Source organism: Varroa jacobsoni, unplaced genomic scaffold (assembly GCF_002532875.2).
Source record: "Varroa jacobsoni isolate VJ856 unplaced genomic scaffold, vjacob_1.0 scaffold_598, whole genome shotgun sequence".
Classification (NCBI taxonomy): Eukaryota; Metazoa; Arthropoda; class Arachnida; order Mesostigmata; family Varroidae; genus Varroa; species Varroa jacobsoni.
Window position 1 is genome coordinate 181,589 of NW_019213500.1, and position 16,426 is coordinate 198,014.

The 16,426-nt window shown below is 43.4% G+C and overlaps 1 long non-coding RNA gene across 4 annotated transcripts in view; it reads right to left on the minus strand.

The window, feature by feature from the left end:
- LOC111261828 (uncharacterized) overlaps nt 1-11,617 on the minus strand; it is a 66,821-nt gene extending 55,204 nt beyond the window's left edge. For 2 of the 4 annotated variants that reach the window (XR_015311680.1, XR_002681225.2), the window contains exons 1-2: nt 10,389-11,617; nt 4,355-4,527 (exon numbers count right to left, since the gene is read on the minus strand). This is a non-coding gene — a long non-coding RNA (uncharacterized LOC111261828). Of the gene's footprint in view, nt 1-4,354; nt 4,528-8,073; nt 9,923-10,388 lie in introns of those variants that run through there. The other 2 variants (XR_015311682.1, XR_015311681.1) reach the window with 2 other exon arrangements.
- Nucleotides 11,618-16,426: the final 4,809 nt, after the last annotated feature.

A 16,426-nucleotide genomic window follows, 5' to 3' on the forward strand; every position in this document is an offset into this window, starting at 1 on the left:
TGGCAAACATGTAAAAGCATACAAGTCATAACTATGCCCGCTCTGTAGAGACAGCATAGAGCTTAGGAACCATAGGGCATAGCATGCCTACTGACGGAAAGTATTATTCCAAGACACGTTCATAGGACTTTCTGTGTTTGGACGATGATCGCGGTGTTATTAGATTAATGGTTGATCATTCTTGGCTGTTCGAGACACCGCTCGAAACAAGATAATTTCTATAGCAATACTGAAACCGTAAGGGTTATGGAAATGTAGGCCGTACATTAAATAATAGTAAAAACTGCTGGACTAGCGACGCGACGCGCAGGTGTATTCTATACCTGTAAGTAAATACGAATATCGACTGAATGAGGCAAACATTTACATTCAAGATAGATTTTCTAGGGCAAGCAGATAAATCTCCGGTCTGAACTATTTGAAACACCGGACCGTATTGTTTTTGATATTAATAGTAAATAGATAGTAAATATCGTATAATAATATAGTAATATAAGTAGTAAATCATAGATGTAACGTAAACCAAATACATGATGGTTGGATTATTTTTCTTCTCTACTATAAAAAAGTATTGTTAAACGTTCACACTGTTTTCATACAGTCAGTCAGTCAGTCAGAGTTGACTACTCTTAGCGTATGGTGGTTTACTGCTAGCTATAGTACAATATTTCTATTCTAGTGATTAGTTAACGATTTATGACTTCAACAAATACCAGCGGTTGTCTCACGAAAAGCTGATCTTGAGTAAGCCAGCTATAATACTTAGGATAAAACTGGCCAATTGGTCTTGTTGCCCATCTATCGGCTTTAACGTATCAATTGGATCAATCGATCGATTGATCGGTGGTCTGGCAGATTCAACAACGCAATGATAAAAACAATTCGGTAAATCCCCTACAACATCCCCTATAACTTAGAAAAAGTCAATAACCAAACAAGCTATGGAAGTCGCTTTCGCTCTATATATGACGTTGCTACTACTGCATTAAAAAACTAGACAAACAGCGAGTACCTCTCTCACGAACTCCAAACTCTCATGGTACGTTGTGGCGGCCACATAAACGCCAGTGCAAATGATTGATGGGTGGACAATTAGTATCATCGCCGCAAATCTCATCCGCAAAACGCATCTCTGCCGTTCGACTATTCGTATCCCGATCGTTAGACTCGTCGTCACTGCCTGAGTGTAGGGTTCGCATCCATCGAAGCCATCTCCCCCAATTGATGTATCATCTGTCTGTTAAGTGAACTTCAATGTTGACCCATATTGTAAGGCATGACGATGGAATGTTGGCCTGCTAACTGGGGCCCGTCGCCAGCCGTTACGCACAAGCAACGTAGCTCACCTCCGCAACGCTTTGGACGCGCTGTGCTGGGGTGTTCTGACGGTAACGGAAGCCAGCTAGCGTCAGCAGTACCAAAGAAACAAAATAATACATGGCGCTTATGCTCTATGCCCGTAATCGCGTTATCTTTTGTTGTAACGTCGATTCAGTACAGACAAGCTCGTAGCTTCCTCGACTGATTCCCTTCATGACAGCCAAATAACCCTCATGAACAAAAACCTTCCAAAGAATCAGTTAAACGAACATTTTATTGGCTAAATTGTAGTAAAAATGACCCGGTCTTCTGCATGCTTCTCTAAATGCTTTTTATGGATTTAGCCTGACAATAACCAGTCGAATCGATAACGTCGATTATGTGGCTAAACTGTCCATATCCTAGAATTATGTTATATATATATATATATATATATACGGGTGTATGTACGTACAACAAAGGCAAAGCGATTTTTTTGTTGTGGTCTAGCTATAGAAATTAGTCGTTAACAGACTGCTTCAATTGGTCGAATACTGTGCTAACAGATAGAGATTCGCGCGTTTCTAGTTGTTTGAGAGCTTTGTAAATACTGAAACTCGTTCGTGCATTCGTGAATTACAATTTCTGCTGCAATGGCCGTGTGCCGAAAAAGGATCATCCTTTTAATAACGCGTAGCAGATGCTGCTTGATGTCGATGCAGTTCAATGTTTTTCCTAGCGTTTGATAAATTAGTACTTTAATATAATAAGGACTAACAATGTGATTTTTCTAGATATCTATATGTAAGACATGTGTATGTATTAGATAGGACGGCGCTAAAAAACAATGTGTTATTCCATACGGGTGTGGACAGAAGAAAACATTTTCCGAACAAAGCATACAAACAAGCAAGCAAGCAAGACCATTATTGTGGAACTAATCGAAAAGTACAACGGTGGTCACTTAAAGAGCGCATACGTCCCGTAAGAAGTAGCTACTAGGGGACGTCACACGGCCGAAATAGCGGCGACAGGCCATTCCCGAATGTTCACCTATCGAGCGTCGCGGGAGCCCGCAAAAATGAAGTGGCTATATCAACTAATTTCCTATTGACAAAGACCCCTAAAAAGATCCACATTTAATTTTACAAATCATCACATATTTACAAAATAATACTATTCGTTCTATGCATGTCCTGCCGGTACATTTATATAACGGTCCTGTAATGGCAGACACGGTGCGGATAGCTTTAACGTAAATTTGTTTACATCTTAATTAAACAGAACGGGTCACCGTACGATTTTCGCAATGTGGGCTTAACATATGTATATTTGCACGCATATACAAGCGACGTAGTCTTTGTATATTCTCTATGCAACAGAGCCCGTGTAGCGAGCGTAGCGGTTTGCTTTACCTATTTTTTGTTGTTTTTTTATAGTCCATCGACGTTTGTACCGGATCCAGTGAACTCACGTAGTCTTCCGCTGCGACTACTACTGAAAACTCTCGTGGAATACCGATGACATTACAGCGTGTGAATATCTATAACGTAGATGCCCTCTAAATGTTGTATCCGCAGTGAACAGCGTTTTCTGTTTCGTACGGAGACCGAGCATACCCAATAGTAACAATGGACCTAATTTTTTTATCTTCTATACTATACAAGGAAATTTGTTTTTGTTGTAGGCACGTACCGTCCACCTCAATATGAATAGGTTTCGACAACGGCTATTAGCCGATAAGGCTTAGATTTTTCCGATCTCTTACATTTGTACTCTTGCTGTGGAAAGCTTATGCGACGGCCACGGTTACTGTGATTTGTCATACATTTCTAGCCTAAATAATATCGAAATGCTGGAGGATAATAACGGTCTCGTCGTTTTCGTTGCGGCTTTATGATGCTCATTATGAGAGTCAAATGGTGACGGGCACTGCTTTGCTGCTGAAGCTCCAAGCGGCCCCATTACAGGTGCTGCTAACCCAAAGGAGTCAATATCCTTGGAGCGGAATTGATGCGACGAGATGGAGCCGGTGAGCCGGTTGTTGCCAACGAGCGTGCCGGACACCAGACCCAGCGTCCGCTGTCCGGACAGCGAGGGAGTGTCGTTATCGTTGCTTCTATTGCTGATAAAGCATGTACATTATTGTTAGCGTTATAAAGCACTGACACCCTCGATTGGTGCTGATCGTCATTGTAAGACAACTGCAATAAATCAGGTTCATTTTGGTTCCTGTTAGGACACAACACGGAGCTCATTGGCTATTCGTCCATTGGTGCGCTAAGCAATAGCATTAGAAAAACAAGTGAGCATCAGTCGATAAGTGAACGGCGGTAGATCTTCACGAATTTGCTATTGCAGATGAGCCCTCCTGACAACTTCGTCGATATAACATAATAAACTTCTAATAATTCGGTTAGAAACGTCAAGCGAAGGAGTAGCAAGTTCACCGTATCCATTTCACAACAGGACAAACTATTAGTCTGCGCTCTGAGGACCAGAATTTGCCTACTATTGTAGATAAAAATCAGCTATGTAATTAGTGTATCAGTCAGCAACGTGCCATCTACACTCGGTGTTGTCACGATGTTGCTCTAATTCATTTCATGTTGTCAACATTGTTATTATTGTCGATGACACACATTTGTCATATGATAGTAGGCGGTTTGAGGGTAACTTAGGATGCCTGATTATTCGATATCGATATGTGGTAATTTTCAAACGCGCTATATTTCAACAAGCGCTCGATTGCAATACCGGATTTCTGCCGAAGTGATCCGCAACCATCTACAGCCCCCAACACCGAATCAACAGGTGGATCAATCTGAAAGAAATCTGAAGAGGAGTTATTACGAACGCCCACTCCTGTCTTAGCGGCATGCAGCAAACGGCTCGTCGACGTGCCAACTGTTCGCATGACAATTTTAGAGATATACTTTTGGTACTCAGCCATTTCTGTGGTTCTTCCTAAGTACCACTACAGCAGGGTAGTTTGCGTGTACTGACATTATATCTTGACATCTGCGTGCGAGCGGGTACCCCGCTTTTAGCTCACCAGACGAACAAATTTGACATCGAGACACAGATAGCGGGAGCCATAGACAGGTGGTGAGTACGGCGCCGACGTGGGCAGCAGGCAGACGTTCACTGTTCGTGCCGGGTCTGTTCTGTATCTCAGCGTCTTGATTAATCATCTTTGAAAACATGCAGTATCTATTCAGCAAGCGCCTAAAATGAGCACAGAAAAAATACATAGATTGATTTCGAAAATGCGTCGGGAAAAACTTTCCATTAAATAGACGTAGACTTCAACAATCAGACAATCGATTCGGGTCGAATAGAATATCATATTTTTGCTGACAACCTATTTCATATATACTTATTCAGACGCTCGTCTGCGCATCTTCTTCGCCATACCTGGCTAGCCTCAGATCCGTGGTGACCATCGGAGACCTCGTTGCCATTTGACTCCCAACCTTACAAAAAATGTTCGAGGCGTATTGGGAAAAGCAGACGAGGAGCAAGAAGACTCTAGATTTTACTGAGCATGGCACCGTTCCTAGCTGAAGTGTCGGACCGACGGAACGATGACACGATTCACAACTAAATGCCCCTTCATGTGTGGCAAGGGACCAAGAAACGCGATGTGTTGGTGCATGTTATTAGTTTCAACAGCGGCTTGCAATGTTAACCATGTCTATTAGGTGTTTAGAACAACAGGGTTCGTCTTGTGTCTTTGTTAGTGTGGGTGTGTTAGGCGTGGGACCCGCGACTCACGCGTTTCTCTCGAGTGGGAACAAACGCTTACTGCCGCAATCGCACTCACATACAGAGCGTTTTTTAGCCCTTAATTGTGAAACTTTGCCGACATTGTCGCATTGTCGTCGTTCTGGTTACCGTAACTATCGCTATCGTCGTAACACTCATGTCGTCGTAACATTTGGTTATCGGCCATCAAGTTACGTGAACCTGTAACAACCGATGGTCATAACTACGGCCGCCTGTGCGTGAATTAACATACGAATTTATGAACAAACAAAGCCCATACAAACTAACGGCAACGACCTCTTTGGCCACTTCGATAGAACTACACAGTAGTGCGTCTCTATGGAAATATCGGCTTGTATGCGCGTATGTGTACGGTGACTAGGCCTCTAAGCGTGTCAGCTAGTGGACCCATGAAGCTTAGTAAGAATAGCATGGACCGCTGGACGAACACAAAGTAAAAAGAAGGCTTCACGGAATGACAGCTTTCAGGCAGTGTTCAAGCAGCATTGAATAAAGCTGGCAATCTGCATGGCACTCTAGGGACGTCGCGGGCCATTATCGCCACTGTGATGATGCTGCCCGGGTTCTATACCGCCTAAAGCCGCCAAGCGATCATTATTTACTCATGGGTACTGCAATTATTAACACAGTTTTACCCAAATTATCAGTATCACTACTGCTAGAGGCTGTTGTATTGGCAGTCTTGTAGCAGCAATACGGAATGTTTTGCTTAATAAATATTTACTGTGTACACGTCCGATAGTAAATTAAATCGATCTAGCTACACGGTCAGCTATTAATTCTTCGCTTTGAGTCTGGCCGATTCCCGGTTCCTATAGTTTTTCAGTAGGTTGCTAGACGGCTAGTGATTGTAATTATATATATATATATATATATATATAACAAATCGATAATCTGGCCGATTATAATATAAATAGCATAAGGTTTATGAGGCAGGAATAAATAGCTGACCTGAAATGGGTTAGTGGAGGCCGGTTTGAAAGCAGTTTCATAACAGTAGGACTAGAACACGTAGTAGGGTGCGAATTTAAGATTTCTGTCTCCGTTAACTATAAACTAATCACCGATATCACCATCAACTCTAACAACACATACCATATTCATGTACGTAACGTCCTTATTTTAACGCTACAACAGTCCAATGCTATATACTTTAGCCACTTGAACAGTGATATGCCCTCTCGCGAGCTAATGTTGTTGTCATCTATGTTTTCTACTATTCTATTCTCATCATCCGCTTTGCCGATATCATCTTTTTGGGCGAACGCATTTCTTGATTTCTCTCTATTGATGAGGTACGGTAGCATTAAGCGTAGTCCATTTGCTCTCTTAATGGCCGTCTATTAAAGACGTCGCCGCTGCTCCTTTAGTTGCGGTACCGCTTTGAAACCGAATGACAGCATCACGAATAGGAACAAGTTACTGGAGTGAGAAGTGGCAGATAGATTCATCTGTGGCAGTGATTGTGTTGATCGATTAGTCAATCGATCGTTGTCAAAAGAAACAAAAGTATGTGTAAATACATTTGCCTGCTTGGCGACGTACGGGCACGTCTACTTTTGTGGCGTCTTCTTACGGAAATATCTTTGTAACCGTTGATGTCACTATTGCTACCAATTATACCGCGTATCGGGCCGCCGACGTCGACACATTTCGGCTGCTATTGCCGCTGCTGTTGCTGTTGGCGACATTGTTCAAAGAGGCTGTCCTTTTGTCAAGGTGGTCGCTGTTGTCGTTTTTCGGCGCAGTGTAATGGTGCCATGCTTGCTGCATCAGCGCCAGCAACCCGCATTGCCGCCGTCCTTGACGCTGCTGCTATCGCTCTATTTCGAATCAGGCAGAGCAGCATCTACAGTGTCGGCGATGTGGACGTTGAGCCAGTGCGCGAACGAACAGTATATGTTGCAGCGTAGTGGCAGTGCACTGCCTAAATAATCGGTACCCGCAGCTATCGGCGGCCTCCAGGGCTGGAAATCGCTGCAGCCGCGTTACCTCTTTCATGAGAGTGAGCACCGCATACAGGCTGGAATGCAATCATACGAGCTCAGGCAGCTCCAGCAGCAAACGACGCGCAGGCCGACCGTTTATCATATATATATATATATATATATATATGTAGGCCACAAATCGAATCTCTCTATGAGGGACCTTGCTGGGGATGTTTGGAAGGTATCGCTAAGTAAAAGTTACAAGCAGCTACAAAATGCAATCAGCGCCGTAGCTAACGCTTACGTCAGTCGTTGCTAGAACAAAGGATGGCTGCTCGTTAGTCAACGTACTGTAAACTTGTCTTTTTTTAGCAGACAAATACTGCAGATCGCAAGTAATAACATGCCACGAAGGGGTCGTCCAAGGACCGCGCAATCATCGGCAAGCGGTCTTCGAACAAAGCCCGCAGGGAGCACTGTCAAATTTTTTGATTGTTTGTAGCCACTGTTACTGTTATTTTTCTTTGTATCGTTGACAGCCATTATTGATATAATAACAATAATTACGATAACGTTATCGTAATTACCTGATTCTGACAAAAATGTTCGTCTGCATATTTTCTTGCTATTTGTTCAGTAGTCCATTGTTACACTTGTTCTTCAAGCTGCATTTAGTCGATGTCGTCGTCGTCGTCGTTGTTGTTGTTATCTTTGCCCTATTTTAGCTCTGTTTTTATTCGCGCCTCTTCATAATAGTGACTTCCGGCCGTGGGAACAGTGCCTTCAGGTATAGGGATGCTGCCTGCTAGGATAGACTCATATGTCGAACTATTGTACATAGATATACTGTGCTCCCCTGTTGAATTCAATAAACGTCCGAATAGGCTGATAGTGCATATGCTGGTTAAATCATCACAGCTTAACGTACCATAGCTCTTCTTGTCTTTGAGACGTAACGAGCGTCTTTCGTAACTTGAGTAAGACTAAAAGAAGTCGGACCATACAATAAAACGTTGACCGTAATTATTACACTGTCACGTGCACTTTTTAAACCTACCTGGCAATCCCTGGAGCAGACAAAATTTACGCGCAAGCAGACCTCGTACGCGAAGACGTAAATCAAACGCGAACAATAACCGGGACTATACAGAGATTTTGTAATGAAGCTATTCTTCTAGTTGACTAGGTTCGTGTATCGTCATCAGCAATGTCATAATTTGCTTCTCCATTTTCTTTTTCCCGCTTCTTTCATTTTACCTCGCCGCTCCGTCTCGCTCCGGTAGTAGATGCGGCAGATCACTAGAGCTGTAGGCGTGCGATGACGCGTTACTTTTTTAGTTTCCATCGTCGTTGTCGTTGTCGTTGTCATCGCCATCGCCGCTCCGATGTCCGAAGTACATTTCCGCTGAGTGTATTAGTCTGTCTATAGATTTGAACCATCAAGCTTCTCTATTTGCAGGGATGGGCCATGGACAAAAGGGCCGCCACCGTATACGCGCACATTGTCGTCAACTGTTGTTGGCTCAAACTCGTCTTTGCAGACACAGCTAGTTCTACTTGTGCGTCTTTAATTATATACCAGATTATATAGATAACATGTATCCTGTAGTTATACAGTGTTAGTTTGTTCCCTTCTGCTGGATAGGCCAAAAACATCAAACAGCCTTTAACATATAAGAACAATAGTAAATAGCAGCAGACAAATTACACATGCCGCTGTACTGTCTATAATAGGCGCAGTAGTTTAGCAATGACGTCATAATAGAGCGAGAACCTTTTTAGGAAATGAAGCCGAAACGAGCGACATCTGCCAGTTGCTTCGCGTCAACTACTGCCTTCACAGCCGAGCGAACAGCTGTAGTCATCATTTTCTTGTATTTGGTTCCATGGAATCGCAGCGCCACAGTAAAAATCGTCACTCAGTTGCGTACAATCGACTTATTGGACGCTCCTCTGACGACGGCGGAGTAACAACGGCTAACTGAGACGCTGCTGTCGTCCCTACGAGCAGCGGATCATGAATCTGCCCGTCAGTCTTTCGCTGTGTATGCATTTGCGTCTCGGCGTAACCAATGCGATATCAGTGAGAATACGCCGAAAGGCGACCACGGCGACGATCTTTTATTAGTCAACAAACTCACTTACGCAATCACGCACACAAACAGACTAAGGCGAAGACAAAATCACAATGGCGTCTGTTAAACGCCAGCAATAATTAAGACCCTGGCTTCTGTTTCCTGCATAATACAGCCGGAGCTGCGATGACCGTCCTACCTCGCACGCGTCGCATACCGGTTGCTTTTGTACATTAGCCTGATGATCTTGGACATCAGCAGGACAATTACTGTGCCACTTATATAGTAAGTTTACTAGTACTACTGGCGGGTCTTGACCGACCGTCCGGCCGGCCGGCTAGCTAGCTAGCTCCTAGGGCTTGTGGCAATGACGACGCCGACACAGGGTGACACTTATTAGTATGTAAGACTGTTGCTGATAGCAGTCATTCGTATTATGGCGTTCTGCTGTGATTCACTATGTCGCCACTCCAGCAGAAGCATGTTACCAAGTTCATGATTGTCCGTAACAATTTCATGTTACAAAATGTGACTGTAATCCGCTATTCGTCTAAATGTGACTCGGGTGATGGTGTTGCTTTTGCTGGCCATCATCGGTTCCGGTCGTTCACTGAGAAGGCTCGCTTGTGAGCAGGGGTGTTATTGTTTAACTGCAACAACAGATTCGGCGACAAAACTAACAATCCGGCAATTCGTAGAGATTGCAATTTGAATCTTACCGCACATTACCTCAGTTCCTATACCGTGACGGCGTGACTATATTATTTTTTGTTAGAAAATGAAAATTTTTACTAGCACCGATGACGATCATCGACGTCACCCGTCAACAGATCGGCCTAAGCATTTATATGGTACGACTGCCGTTGAGGCGGAATCGGATCGGGGTGCCGAAATTATACTCGTACCGTTGTTGTGACATGGTTGTGAGAAACGAAAAATGGCCTCACCACGTAACTTCATGATCTAGACAGCTAAAAATTATGACGTTGTGCTTCCTTTGGACGACCATGGTGAAGCCGTTCACAGGAATACGTGCTTCGACATGCAGCAGTTAGAATATATGTGTAGTAAGGTATCGTAGAACGTTACTCGACTCAACAACGTCAATGTAGCTCACTGTAATTATTTGATCGGTATTCGCTATCAATGGCTGTTGTAGATTAATTTGCTATATTGATTATCCACAGTTCACCATCGTCGAACATAACCAAGTATAAAGCTAACTACTACACTAACAGCAACAACGGTCTTTCTATGAGAATATTCCGTATATAACCACTTCCTAAGTCGAATATACCTGAGTAAACAAATTCTTGGAAGAACATGACTATGCCAGACCATAGGGGAGCGCACAACACCAACTTTTATTTGCCCCTAGCGTAGGTTTGCTTCTGCCGATAAGTGTGGTGACGATGCTAAATCGCACAGGGGCAGCAGCCGTCTTGTGCGTTTGTTCCAAATACCGCAAGATATGTTGCTTTTGCAGTGGTGAATTCGTTCACAGTACTAATGAATTGTGGGAGAACCAGCAGGACGTCGTTATCTGTCGGCTGCGGTGTCGGTAATCGCTATCGACTCGAAACGGCCCTTGGAAACACAGAAACGTGAAGGGTAATAAAGATTTGCCAGCTTTGCAACCAGTCGATATTCGATAAGGAAATAACGGAAGAACAGAGACCGTAAAGAGGCAATTGTGTCTTTTGCAGTAGCTTTAAAGTCGGGGGTAGCAGCATCAATCAAGGCGATACACATTCACTATGTTGCCTTGTATGTGCTGAAGTAAGCCGGAGGCGGACTGCAGCCTTCTTTTTGTTAGCAGTGAACACTATCTGAATTTAGACAGCAGAACGGGACGACCTCGCGCTGATTACAAGTGACCAACCATAACCCCTGAACGAGAATTCTGAATGTGGGAACGCTGGAGAACACTAACGTTCCACGTACTGATTACTGCTATCGGCGACCAACTACTGGCCAATAGCTAGCCCGCAAGAAATTAATTGGGGAACGCATTTGAGCAAGTACTGTCGAACAGTGCGAGGTTTAGGGGCTAAGAAACGCCGCCGCAATACAACCGCCGAACGAACTCGAATGAAAAGGCAACGATAGGTGGCGTTGCAGTATCAGCTGAGGAAGTCCATAGAAGGAAAGTGTGGCGCTGATTGTTGAGGAGCAACAGGAGTATCCCTGTATCTGTCTACCAAATGCTGTGTAAGTCTAGGTGCGCCTATTTCGTTTAAAAGGGTGTGTTACGGTTGTAACTGCGGGGCTAATAGTTTATACGTATACGTGCTTAGACGGGTAAAATTGACAAGAAATAATCTTGTGTTGGCCTACACTTAAAAGGGTGGGGCAACTGGCACAGTTGCCTTTCTGATGTCGGACTACAGCGCATTCGATTACCGTTATATTCTATCACTAACTACGACGTATAATTCTCCTTTCGGTGTTATCATCAGTTCCGCAGCTACGATTACGCTAAACGATTACAGTTTGCTCGTGGGCGGATATAAAAAGATTACTGTTGATAACGGTTGTTGCTACTGCTGCTTCTACGCAAGCTGCTGCACCTGGCGGTGAGGTCGCTGACTCCGAATTTGGGGTTTACATCTGTCTGAATGGGGTGAATTAACGAAAAACTAGTAGTGGGTGAGCTATTTGTTTAAGAGACAGCAAAGGCCGAGGAAGGATCGACTCATTACGAAAATACAGCCTTAATACTTTTTTCATATTGTACTGTGCCTGTCGTTCTCACAATGTGTCGCTCGGCTGTAACAGCAGCGGGACAGAGCGAAATGTCATATATGCCATGTCCAGCGTCATGCGAAAGCGAGTCACTACAGGGCTTCCTGTTAAAATTTCCGCATCAGTTCGGTGACTGTCGAAAATCTTCTTCATCATCAACAAATGATTGATGGTAATCATTGGAGTAACGGATGACTTCGGTGTAAAACGGTTGTCACTGCCACTGGCACTAGTTCCTGACGCTGTCGTGTAAAACGTTTTCATTATGAGACTGGTATCGTATAAGAGTTTTCGATAGTTCTGCTGTCATCGTTAAACACTGAGCTGTTCCAGGTTACGGTTATACTGGTTATTAAGTGCCAAGTTAGCTGTGAGTAACATGCGTGTGTGAGCGAATAGGCCGCAATGCGGCCTGCATTCGATGCTGCCGAAATGATGTTTGCTGATGATCCGCCCGCAGGCATACGATTGTGTCTCAGATGCTTCTTGCTAGACTAAAGACCACAGAGGCTTTCCTTGTCTTCAATTTAGGTCACATTGATAGCCCATGTAACACTCAACCGGTGGCCTGAAAAATTAATTGATCGACTATATGCATTTGCTACACGCTGGAGTGCTTTGTGGAGTACGAGCAGGCATAATAGTCATAACTGAGACAATAATCAATATCTCAAAGGGATTATTTTTTAATAATACCTTCTGTATATTGTCAACTAGAAAATATCATCAGAAGCCGAGCGCGTGACCTTGTCGATAACCTCAAATAACAGCCCCCAATTGCACTGTGACAGATACGATCTGGCAGGACGATTTCTTGAAAAAAGAAAAAGGTACAAATTATATTTTGTATTACCCTGTTAAATATATAGAGTAGAGAGAACGAGTCAGACTTATATTTTACTGACTGGTTCCCTGGTAATTATAATACAGCTGCCGATTACGTTTCCGATCTCTTGTAGCTAGACAGCTGAAACCTTAATATGATGAACCCAGTACGTTGTAACCTGAGCGACTAAGTACTTATCCATACAAATGCTGCCCGTTCCTGCCTGTCGAGTCCGCCCATATGGGGCTTTGTTGTTACCGGACCCTGGCTCAAGTTCAAACTGGTACAATTATTATTAATTTGCTGATCGCAAGGATGGTTCAGTAATACTAGATCCTCGATTCCGACAGCGAGACAAGGTCCTCTTTGGAGATATTGATGCTGTCCGCATTCGACTCGTTGGAATAACGTCACCACCAGCGGCATAAGTTGCTGGGCTTATTGGGCCTTTCGGTCATCGTGCCGGTCAGCAGTAGTTGTGGCTTATACCTGTCAACACGACGATGGGGAATTACAGAATCGACCAACTAGCAGAGCTAGGCAAGGTAATCGATCGGGCTTGTTAAACCGATAAAAAAAACACTTCCCACGGCCAGTACAAGATTAGCCACTGGTTGATCACAACGCAAGAGCATGGGCACATGCTACGTTCTAATGAAAAATATATAAACAAGAGTGGCAGCAATAAGGCAAATAGATGGGATTAGCACAAGAAGCATAACAGGGTCTCGTGTTTCTGTGATACGCCTCCCCGCGTCCTCGGTTCGAAGCTAGGAACGGACATACGATTGATTTCACGGCGGGAACCAGCCGTCTGATGGGCTACCTAACGGCAATACCTGACGTAAAATTCAAGAGATAATATCTCATATTTGCACAACTTTAACACCAATTTGTAACAGCCGTAGAAACAACAATCACGTGAATAGAAACAGTAATAACTATTATGTAATATGCTTATGTACTGCATTAAACTATATCCCGTATGACGAGTTACATTTTAGACACTGACAAAAATCTGTTACCTCACGTTTTTCTTTTCCTTAGACAGTTAATGTAACACGTAGCTGTCGCCGCTTTCTGACGGAATTTTGGCGAAAGATTTGTGCTACGGAACTGAGCATGACGGACCGACTGGTAATAGATTGCTGACCGTTGGAAACACTGCTCAACATATATATGATTGTAGCTGTTATTGCTGGTGAAGACTGCAAGATCGCATCAAAAGACACCATAGACCCCTGACCAATTGTCACCACAAAAATATGCGTCCCCTTATGACCGTTATTATGTGAGACGGTCCTTTGAGAAACAAAAAAAACTCGACTTGCTGACCCTACAATGACATTCGAAGCAATTCAGTGCCGGACAACGACTTGAAGTATAATGGAGTCGATAAACGTAGGGTAGTAGTCCAGCCAAATCCTATATATATTGTCGTTGTAAATCTGTGCGCGGGAAGGAGCGACGTTATTTCATATTAGACTCTGCTTGTAACGTCTGTTGGCAGTTACTGACCAAAGCGACCGATGCCGAACTATGAAGTTTTTATCCTCATTCGACTGAGGAAATTCGGTCATCGCTGCAGGTAGATCCGTAAACCGATCTGTCGATATTCTATAGTTACTCGACTACTGAAGGGACTTTACTTATAGGTTAGTTTTGAGAAATAAATATTGTCGTTAGTGCCGTCTATACAACTACCCTTGAGCGTGGTGTAAACCAAAAAGAAAGAAAGAAAGAGGAACTGTTGTTGGACTGTTGACAGGACACTTCATGAAACACGTGTGGCATCCTTAGCCATTGATCCAAGACGCGTCCTTATAGATATCTACATCATCGATAATTCAATCTATCCCTATGCAGTTTGATCCAAAACTAGTACAACTGCAATAACAATGTCGACAGCGTCTTATAGAATGGGAATTTTCGTTCTTTGAAAATCCCTAGTATTACGGCTAACTTCGAAGCTAATAAGGAATTGAAAAGAAGATGTTTTTAAATTTTTTTTTTGTTCTTCGTGGATTTGCGAAGATAATACACAACCTCGTGTATTCGGGTGTAATTTAGATCGGTGCAATGACCCTGGTGAGATCCTAGCCTAGGGCAATAAGCTCCTTAGACTCGAGAGCGATTTCAGTACACTTCTCGTAGTGTTGACAAGACCGAAAGAACAAAACAAATTTTTTTTATTTAGTTAGTTTTTCCAAATCAGGACAACAACAATAACAACAAAACGCTCAACCTTAGAGAAATGAAGACAAATAACCGACTGTGCCTGCATGCGCATAGATAATACGATACGCATTGGCCATCTAAGTGGACTAACGAACGAAGTACTTTAACTATTCGTTTTTCTATAAAATAACACTAACAGTACCACGATAACGACCGAAGATAGGAGTTGTTATTATTAAGATCTTAATGGTCACAGTTATTGTTCCTACCGGTTTCAACCAAAGTTGGTGCTACTCACGGATGGCGATGCAGTAGACACACTTCTCGGGGGACGTGCAATAACAAAACAGATCACCTTCCATTGTTCTGATACGCAGCCGCCTCATTTGCCGTCCTTGTATTCTTCTTGTTTGCCGTTATTCTCATGTTCAGTGTCGTTTAGTGAAAAAAGTGCAAAAAGCGTTAATTCCAGGGGGTGAAAGAGAAGTGAAGCATTGGAGTTGCCCTAGAAGGCTCGGATAGCCTTTTAGGAAGAAGAAATGCCCTTTTTACCATGACTCTCAACAACTGACCGCGTCGCGTTGCGTTGCACGTGTGGTAATTCTACTTCTAATTTTCATTTAACGCACTTACGCTTTATCAAAACGCTTACGCGGCTATAGTTTGGATTCAGAATAGGAGGCTGCACAAGCTGCGTTACATACATACGGGCACTAGAAGTATACGCTAAAAAAATACAGCTGTAGTTCTATTTTATAAGAAATTAACTTTTCGGCTGTTTTTTCATATGGTAGCGATGTCTTCTAGATGGAACTTAAATGTAAGTAAGTAAGAGCAGGTCCACACTTGCGTTATCGATATATATATATATATATATATATATAGTAACAGCATTAGCAGACGATTAAGTCATGATAGTCGTTTGAAATATCGTGCGGATGCTCATCATCTCGGACCAGTAAATAACGACGGCAAGTATCTGTTATGCTATAATCTAAGCAATTTTGTATTTGTCGCGTTTGCTTGCAACGTACGTATCCGACAAGAATTACGACTTACTATGACTTCCGCGCTTCTTCTATTACGATGGAAACCCTATAATGATACCCTGTGTCGCTCAGATAGGGCCCGCTGACAAACCGCATTTCGGTGGTACGCAGCAAGCAATCAGACACATATATGCATAATACACACACACACATATGTGTGTTGTTTTTATAGATGTGGGCGTCTGTGTGTGTGTGTGTACACAGACTACATGAGTACTTAGCCGTATATCATATATTCTAAACAGGTGCATCATTTTGAAACTTTATGCATAGGAGCGCTGCTCAAGATAGCGAACGGTCTTCTAGTAAAAACCGATTGGCTTTACGGTTCTGCAGCTAGTGGCTACAGAAACGAAAATGACGACAATTGCAACCGTCGGCCAGCCAGCGACAGTGGCGTCCTAGGCAGTCACTGTTTGTCCAGCGTGTTTTTCTGTTACGCCACTGTTGATCCGGCCGCCGTAGCGGCGATAACCTTGCTGTCGTCTTGGGGCAGTGTCACACAGACAGCAAAGGATTGCGGTGGGGCAGGCAAAG